At 47.4% G+C, this 8,664-nt stretch overlaps 1 protein-coding gene across 3 annotated transcripts in view; it reads left to right on the top strand.

Annotated features, from left to right (window-relative positions):
* The first annotated feature begins 1,268 nt into the window (after positions 1-1,268).
* TRPS1 (transcriptional repressor GATA binding 1) overlaps positions 1,269-8,664 on the top strand; it is a 218,411-nt gene continuing 211,015 nt past the window's right edge. For 2 of the 3 annotated variants that reach the window (XM_063327433.1, XM_063327430.1), the window contains exon 1: positions 1,269-1,386. The gene's annotated coding sequence lies outside the window, so the exon portion shown is untranslated. Of the gene's footprint in view, positions 1,387-2,044; positions 2,169-8,664 lie in introns of those variants that run through there. The other variant, XM_063327431.1, reaches the window with a different exon arrangement.

Here is an 8,664-nt window from a genome sequence, read left to right as displayed (position 1 = left end):
CTCCTGCACTGTAATGATTTAACTCTTTTCCAGCTTCTCCCTCGAATAACGTGTTAGTAGTTGCAAGCAACCAAAATACATCTATTTTAACGTGAAATTGGTTTAAAACGACTTGCATGGGAGGAAAACCACGCCATATAAAGTCACCTAACTACAGAAAAATTGTGTCCAAATGCCCAACAAATGTTTACATAGTTTTTAACGCCTACTATATTTGGGATTTTAAAACCCTTTCAGAGGAACCTTTTATGTACTGCTTCTCCTTGGAGAGTGTTTTTACATTAACATACAGACTTCTGGCAATTCCTATTTTGAAGTGAAAAGGTTCTGCACAAGCAGGAAAAGTTGTGAGGCGTTTTTCTGGGAGCAGCTTGGGACCGACCTGCGATGGGTACCAAAGAGCAGGCAGCAACGGGGCACATCCACCCCAAAAACCTGGGAGATGTCTGTCCGTCCGCCCCAACACCCGCACAGAGACGGGGCTGGGGCTGTGTGTGAAGGGGCCAGAGATGCCGCTAAACCCACATCTCCCCGCGCAGCGCTCCGCTCCCCGCGCAGCGCCCGGCTCTCCCGAGGGAGGCAGCTATTGCCGCGGCGGGTCCCTCCATCCTATTTTGTGTTAAATCCCGCAGGACGGCGGCCTGTCCCGCTGACAGCGGAGCCACCCCGGGCCGCGGCCGTGGCCTGCGGGGCCATCCCTCCGCCAACATCCCCCCCGCCGCCACACACACCCCGAGTCCCCACGGCCGCGGGGGCGACGCGCTCCCGTGCGCGGCCTCCGCTCGGCCGGGGCTCGGGCCGCGCAAGTCCCGCGGCCGTGGCCCGGCGGCGGAGGCCGCGTCGCGTCGCGGCGGGCGGAGGCGGGGGGGCGGCGCGGGCCGGGCGGCGGGGCCGCCTGCACTGTCTCTTTAAGGGCGCTCCGTCTGGGGTGGCGCTTTCCTCCGCGAAGGCTCCTTTGATATTAATAGTGTTGGTGTCTTGAAACTGACGTAATGCGGGGAGACGGAGGTCCTGACAAGCGATAACAGTCCTGATAACGCGCCCGGCCGCCCCGCGCTCCCCAGGCCGCCGCCTCGCCGCCGGCGGGGGCCCCGCCGCGCCGTGCCCCGGCCCGCGCCCCCCGCCCCGCCGCGCCCCCGCCCCCGCCCCCGCACCGCACCGCCCGCCGGCGGCCGGCGGGCCCGTCGCCCCCTCCCCGCCGAGCGGGGCCGAGGGGGGAGGCAGCGGCGCCGCGGCCCCCCGCCCCCCCCGCCAACCCCCCCTTTCCCGGCCACCGCCACATAATCCGCGGCCAACTCCGCCGGCAGCAGGAGACGGTTCATGGCTCACGCCGCGGCTCCACCATCTTCCAGGCTGCCGGGGCTGTTGCTGACGGTTAATCAACAGGTAAGGCGCGGGGGGGCGCGGGCGGGGGCGGCCCGGCGGCGGGGAGGGCGCCGCGGCCGGCGGGCCGGGAGGGGGCGGCGCGGCGGAGGGGGGGGGGGGGGGGGGGGCGCGGAGCGGGGCGGGGGCGCGGCGCCCGCGGCGTGTGCCCGGGGGTGTGTGTCTATGTATGTATGTGTGTGTGGTTGGGGGGTGGGGGGGGGGCAGCGCACCCCCCTCCCCAAAAACACCCCCCCCCAAAAAAAAAATTAAAAAATCAACAACAAAAGCGGGGGGTGGGCATAATCACAGGGAGCTGCTCGGATTTCACAGCCTTTTTTTGGTGCATCACCCCCCCGCTTCTTCCCGCGCCCCCCCCCCCCCCCCCGCCTTCCCCCCGTCGGTGGGTCAAAGCCATGTGTGATGGCTGGAAATTGGCGACTTCAAAACCGCGGTAGCCCCGCTGGAGTCGGGAGGGTCAAGTTCAGCGGCGGCGGCGGGCAGGGGGAGCAGCCCCCTGGCCCGGAGGCGGGGAGGGGAGCGGTGGCGGCGGCGGCCGCGGGCTGGTGCGGCTCTGCCCTCCCCTCCGCGCCTCTCCGCGCCTTATCTCCGCGGCCGCCGATTCCCCGGCACCGGGGCGCTCCGGGGGGAGGGGAAGGGATTCGCGGGGGGTGGAAGTAGAAGACGAGCAAAGAGGGTTTGCATCCGATGAGCTGCAGTCGCACAGTCCTGCCGCTCCTGCCGCTGCTGGAAGTTTTAATGGGGATCATGACAAGCGGGGCACAGAGACACCATCATGAAGAGTAGTAAGTTTGGGAAAAACTTTTTTTCTTTTTTTTTTTTCTTTTTTTTTTTCTTTTCCTCCTCCTTGCGCGGGGACACACCGGGGGAGGCCGGGTGCGGAGCTGTGCTGCGCCGGGAGGGGGGTTCGGGGTCCCTCCCGGTCACACCGGGGGAAAAGGCGACATGGTGGTACTGATTTTTTTTTTTTTTGTGTTTTGTTTTGTTTTGTTTTTTTTGAAATCGGAGCGCAGACAGACGTAAAACTTTTCCCTCTTAAAGGCGAAGCTCTGCTCTCAGCGCCGCGTCCCCACGCTGGGCTCTCCCCTGCCTGACACAACTTTGTGCAGCGTCTCACTCCCCCCACGCCCCCCCCCCCCCCCCAATTCCCTCGTCCTCCGGGGCTGCCGGCGGGGGGCTGCTCCCCGCTGGAGTTACCCGCCTGTTTGCTTTTCGGAAGGGAGGAATGAATGGAGGCGAGGCCGGGGACGGAGGGGCTGCGCGGCGATGGGCGCTCCGCGGTGGTGGCCCGGGCGGGAGGCGGGCGGGGGTTGGGGGGGGGGGAAGGTGGCGAGCGGCCGCCGGGCCGGGGCCGGGGCAGGGGCAGGGGCAGGGGCAGGGTCGGGCCCGGGGTGCTGCCACCCGCCCCGCTGCCCTGGGACGAAAGCGGCTTCCTAGGGGGGCCTGAAATTTTTTTTTTTGGGGGGGCTTTGTTTATCTGCTGCAAATCAAGGCGCTCAGACATCCCGGCACTCCTACGCGGTTTCTAGTGGGGCCCGCTAAGCCTCTTTTATTTTTATTTTTTTTTTTTTTTTTCACATTCGGTTGTATTTTGTATCTGCAAATGGCAAACTTCTCAAGTGCACTGTGGGGAGAAGGATGAGTTTGAGTTTGAAGTGGAGAGACGTCTCCCCTCCATCGCTCCTTCCTCCGCCGGGGCCAGTACCTCTCCTGGCAAGGCTGGGGCCAGGGGACCTCAGCACACTGGGGGGACCGAGGCGACAAAGCCACTCCAAGGGGCAAATAGCTTCTAGTAAAAGAGAGCGTAAGCTCTTATACGGACTATGCTGCCCTCGCTGCTTTTACAGCATGCAGCGCCTATTGAATGTTGATTGAAACAAACAATAATTTAATACGCTTCAGGTTTTATTTAGTCGAGTTCAGTAAGTTTCTCGAAGAACCATCAAAGTTCTTTGCCATTCAGGCAGGCTTCTTCAGCTGCGCCACTGGATCCTATGGATGTTGGTGGCATCATGTTACTTTCCTGTTGGTTTTAGGAAAAGTTGAACATTTAGAAAAGACTGCCAGAGTTAAAAATGCAAGGGGCAGCAAAGGAAAGTAGTGGTAAGAGCCAGTTCCTGACGTGGACAAAATAAGAATAAAAGTTACAGTAGTCTTCTGAACTGCAGTTTGTGTTTGCCTCATGTTCACAATACGTGTGTTAGGTTAGACAGCTCGCTCAGATATTCCACCAGAGTGACATTTAAAAAAAGCCCTCCAAAAGAGTGAGGATTTTTTTTTTTGTTAAGTACTCTGGGTCTATGAGTAAATACAGGGTTTGTTTGAGAACATCAACTATTTCCTGTAAATTGTGATGCTGACAAGACTGTCTGGAAATGATATCAACACTTTGAAAGATTTTTTTTTTTTTTTCTTTTTTAACCACTGAATGAAAGTTTGTTAATAACATGGTCAAACCAAACAAGTGGAACCTTTCTCTGTAGAGGGTGGGGGGGAAAAAAGAAAGAAAATACTTTTTCTTTTTTCCTTTTGAAAAATGTATACCTGCTTGAGTTTTGCCACATAGAATCAGTAACGCTGGAGTTCAGTAGTGCATCAGTGCCTATATACAAGTTAATTCTCAGGCTGTTTGTGGCAACAGAAGTCTGCTTCACCTTTTTAAGAGCAAGAGAGATTAGATAGGAGAAGAGCAGTCAGTTCATAATCCACCCTGTTCTGTCTGATTATCGCTTTTTTTTTTGTTACATATAATAACTTTTCTCTGTTTAAAACTTTGCATATACGTAGTCACAGCAAAGTAAGTAAAGGGCAAAGTTGCATCAGCTTTTAAGTTTACATGTTTTGCCTGTGATCCTCTAAAACAGACTCTAAATAACACTGGGCAATCTTTGCATGTGAGAGTATGGCTTTATTTTTTACTTTATTTCATGGTAATGTTAATAAAGGAAAAAAAAATGTAAATGACAACTTCAGACATCTGAGACTTCTTTGGGCATCAAACACTTACGATCCAGCCAGGTTATCCTCTTATATTTTTAATGCATTTTTAGCATAATTTATACGGTAGCTTTGTGGGTTGCCTTATGTTTTTATCGGTGATCGAGTAAATTCAGTATTATTTTATGAATCCCTAGCAGGATGATTTTTCTATCATGTGTTGTCTTATCGATCGTAGTAAACTTTCATAGTACACGCTATTACCATGCATGCTCTGGCTGCGTGTGAAGAATATTGTTATTCACTTATCGCGATTGTGCATTAATAACAGCGTAGTACTAATTCCTGTGTGTGGAGTGGAGTGTCTGTGAGATGCAATGGTTGCTTGTTAAATCTCTGTATTTCAATTATATTATATTTTAATGCTACTTGACACATAGGGTTTTATATTTTCAAAGCATTGTGCAAACAATGACTAATTACTTTCTGTTCATGCGAATTACCTCTTTTAGCACTTTATCAGGCAGTTGCTTTGAAACAAAACTAGTTTACATTACAGTGTGAAAGAGTTAAAAAATTAGCAAAGACGTTTAGGAAAAACCCAAAATTTTAATTACAAACAGGCAACTTTGGGTATGTATTTAAATTTTTCTTTTTTGTGGAGCTTTCCTTCTAAGTTTGGGGGGGCGTACGTGTATGAATATTTATGTCTCTTACGAACTCTTGACAATATTTTAATGTAATAATCTTAATAGAAACATTCTCAGATCTTAACTGCAGCCACACTGGCAGTATCGCTTTAATAAAGGTTTGTGGGTAACACCAAATATAACATTGTGAGAAAGTTTATGGTTAAATATTTTTGAACATGACAGGCTGGGAATCTCACAACCCTTTTTGTTAGGTGAAAGTAAAGTGGAAAGAAATTACGTTTTTAATACAGTTTCAGTTAAAACAAACTGCCACCTGGTAGTAAAAGTATTGGCCTTGAACAGAAATATATTCTGATTAAGATATTCTAACTGGTGTGTAAAATGAAGCCATTCATTCAGTAAACTGACAACTTTCCAGTTGGTGTTTGCCCTTGCTTAATTTAGTTCCCTCAACACAACTAGTGAGGTAGTCTGGGTCTGGTTTTGGCAGTCCTGGGCGACTATAAACTCGGGCATTTTTGTCCCAAATATTACAACTCACGAGTTAAAAAGCAATTGGTTAAAAAGAATAGCAGGCAGGTATGAGGAGGGGGGGGGGAAAAAAAGGGGGGGAAAAAAAGTTTCTTTTTTATTTCTGAAACTTTCTAAAGTTTACCTAGTTTACCTAGTATGAAAACAATGCTATTTTCAAATACTGGTGATTAATACTATAACCAGCGTAGTCTGCACCCATCTATTGTATAAATACCATTGCCTGTTGACCTTTGGATACATTAATTACAGCATATCTGGTCTAGGTTCTACTATTTTTGTCTGTCCAGAAGATAAATAAAAGTGCCCTTTCCAGTCCTCCTGGAGAAGAAGAACTTTTTTTTTCTTGGTTCTGTCATGAATTATGGAGTTCTTTTTCCCACCCTGTGCCAATGAAGTTCTCTTCTGACTTTAAAAAGATAAGCCTGCATCCAAAGAAAGAATATTTGATTACTTTAAGCCTATTTTTGCTTCGGCTTTTATGGTACGTACAGGCTTTCTGGGCTTTGCTTTTTTTGGATTGTGTGTTTGCTAATTAAAAGGAAAACACATAATGAGTTATATCAGACGATATGAAGGATTAAAGCACAATTACACCATTAAATAGCGAACGTTTACAAGGACAAGACATGTAACTACATTTTTCAGATTATGCGTATTATTCACTTCTTGATGTTGCTTTGCACCTAATCAATAAAGGGCCTTCGAGAAGGCAGCTCCGTAGCCAGTTGTATACGTGCCCAGAACACAAGAAATGCTGCTGGGGCAGAGGAGCGCAGGGGGGAGGAAAAGCGGTGGCACCTTATTCTGACTTCTTCTCGTGCGCACCAAGGCTCCAAATGAAACGGGGAGCGATGGGAGAGTAACTACCACGGTCTCGATTTTAAGTCCCCAGTGGACATTTTGTCACACCCCAAAAGCGTTGCACAACCGAACACCATTCCACTTGATGTGTCGTCCGGAGTCAGAGGAGTCTCTGATTTGGCGTCATGGGGTTTAGAAGACTGTGATTTAGGTGAACTGACATAGCTGCGTGTAAGAAACTTTGTTTAATAGCTGTCTATGTTTTTTCTTCATGTTCTGTGCTATTGGTTTCTTATTTTCTAGTACCTTTAAAGTGGTTCTTTAAAATTTAAGAATAACAGCACCGGTGGAGAATACATCTAAAATTTAATAGAAATTGCTAATCTTTCTATCAGTGATTTTTATTACAGTCTTGCCGCATTAACTACATAATCTTACTCCTCCTGCAGATCTCTGTACGTGGGTTTGGAAAAGCTATAGAGAGAATATTGTTCATTAAGCTGCATAGCTGCCACGAGTGGCACTTCCCTAGGAAGGTCCTACAGAACCCAGTTGGTTCCATCCCGTAAAGTTCAGTGGAACTTTTCCGTGCTTGTAGGGGATGCGTGCAAGTACAGCAGCTACAGTAAGATTATTTCTGCCTTGAAAATGGAATTATTTTGAATCACAAGGTTTAGTCCTAATAGTAATTTTTACTTTCCTTAGCTGCAGTTCACGCACGTTTAATTTCTCGTAAGTCTGCTTTCTTTCCAGACTCACATCCCCCTTTTTTTTCCCTTAAATTTATTTTAAAATATTTAATTTTTAAAATGTTACTAGCCCTTTAAAAACCTGTAATAAATGCTTTACAAGTGGCTAGACACCTTCCCTGGTGGTTTAATTTATACAAGCAGGAAACTTTCTCTCCTTCTTTCTCTCTCTCTTTCTTGTTTTCTTTAAACCAACTGACGTAATGCCAAACTTTGCTTTAAAAGAACAGACAGAAGTAATTGGTAGCTTTTAACTTTTAATAATGTTCTGGATTGGTTTTAGTGGCCAAACTGCCATTTTTTTAAAATTCAAGTAAAAACGGGCTTGTGGCCTGAGGAAGAAAGGCCCTGTTGATGCAGTTATTTTTATTCTTGTTTTTCAATCTGTTATTAAAAATCTTTCCTGCTGAGCTCTGCTGGATTTCTCCAATTGCTCTTTGTGATGGCTGGTGCATTTCAGGTTACGGTAACTTAAACTGTTTTCTGATTTTTATTTATTTTTTTTCCCATGGGCATTTTGAGATGCTTTATCCTTTTTCTTTTTTTTTTTTTTGGTTTCATTTCCCCCACACACCTCTTCTCTCTCGCCCAGCACCCAAAGGCTTCTTTTGGAGAAACAATTTATTTTGATTCGGAGAGGAATAATATGTTAAACATACCTTTGGTGGCAGTTCAGTGAATATTATTTTCCTAGTATGAGAGCGTTTTACACCTGTCGGTGACACTGATTGGGAAGATACTCGCTGCCCATTGCAGAAGACAGGGGCGATTCCATCTTGCAGAGCGGCCGCTCTCTGTGCGCTCTCCTCCCCAGATTTTAAAGCTAAACCAGATTTTAAAATATGTTTAGTAATAGTCTCTAGTGATCTATATCTATTTGTGTTAAGCTGATATTAGAAAGAAGAAAACCCACCAAAAGGATTTTTTTGAAAGGAACTATACTTAAGAAAATCCAGTATATTGTCTTTTGTTTCCCAATTTCTTTATTTTGCTTAGAGTTTTCTGCCTTATTTCCTTAATTTCTCTTCTACGTCTGCTGGGGTGGTTTTTTTTTTTTTTTTTTTGAACACAAGCAAACTTTCTACGGTAAAAGACGGAGTTGGGCAATAGACTTTCTTGACGAAGTTGACGTCAGGACGACTTCATAAGTTGGCAAGTAGGGAAATCGTTCAAAGACCAAGTTGGCTTGTGCCAGTTTTCCCTTCCTTTAGGGGAGACACTCCACCCAGTAGGAGGTTACCCCACCCAATGTGGAGAGCTATAATTCAGTGGCAACACTTTAAATGTCAATCCTCCCTAGGGTTTAAACCCCAGACTTGTCTTGCCTCAATCTTTATATTTAATCTAACATTCAATCTGTTGAAGTAACATCTCATCTTCCTAAGCACTTTTTGGGCCTGATCCTGCAATTCTCATTCTTGAAAAATACTCGCTGACGTCAGGGGGGGCTTTTGAACGCAGAAAAGGCTGCAGGATTGGCCTCTGCAGAGTTGTGTGTGTCTGTGTCTGTCTGTAACTACGATTGTGTGTCTGCTTGGTGAATATTGTATAATCTGTGTTGTTAAAGATGAAATTGTAAAATACTTCTTTTGTAGGCTTAAAAATCT

Source organism: Chroicocephalus ridibundus, chromosome 2, assembly GCF_963924245.1.
Source record: "Chroicocephalus ridibundus chromosome 2, bChrRid1.1, whole genome shotgun sequence".
In the NCBI taxonomy this organism is placed as follows: Eukaryota; Metazoa; Chordata; class Aves; order Charadriiformes; family Laridae; genus Chroicocephalus; species Chroicocephalus ridibundus.
Note: the sequence above shows the minus strand (reverse complement) of the source record. Positions and strands in the feature narration are given on the sequence as shown.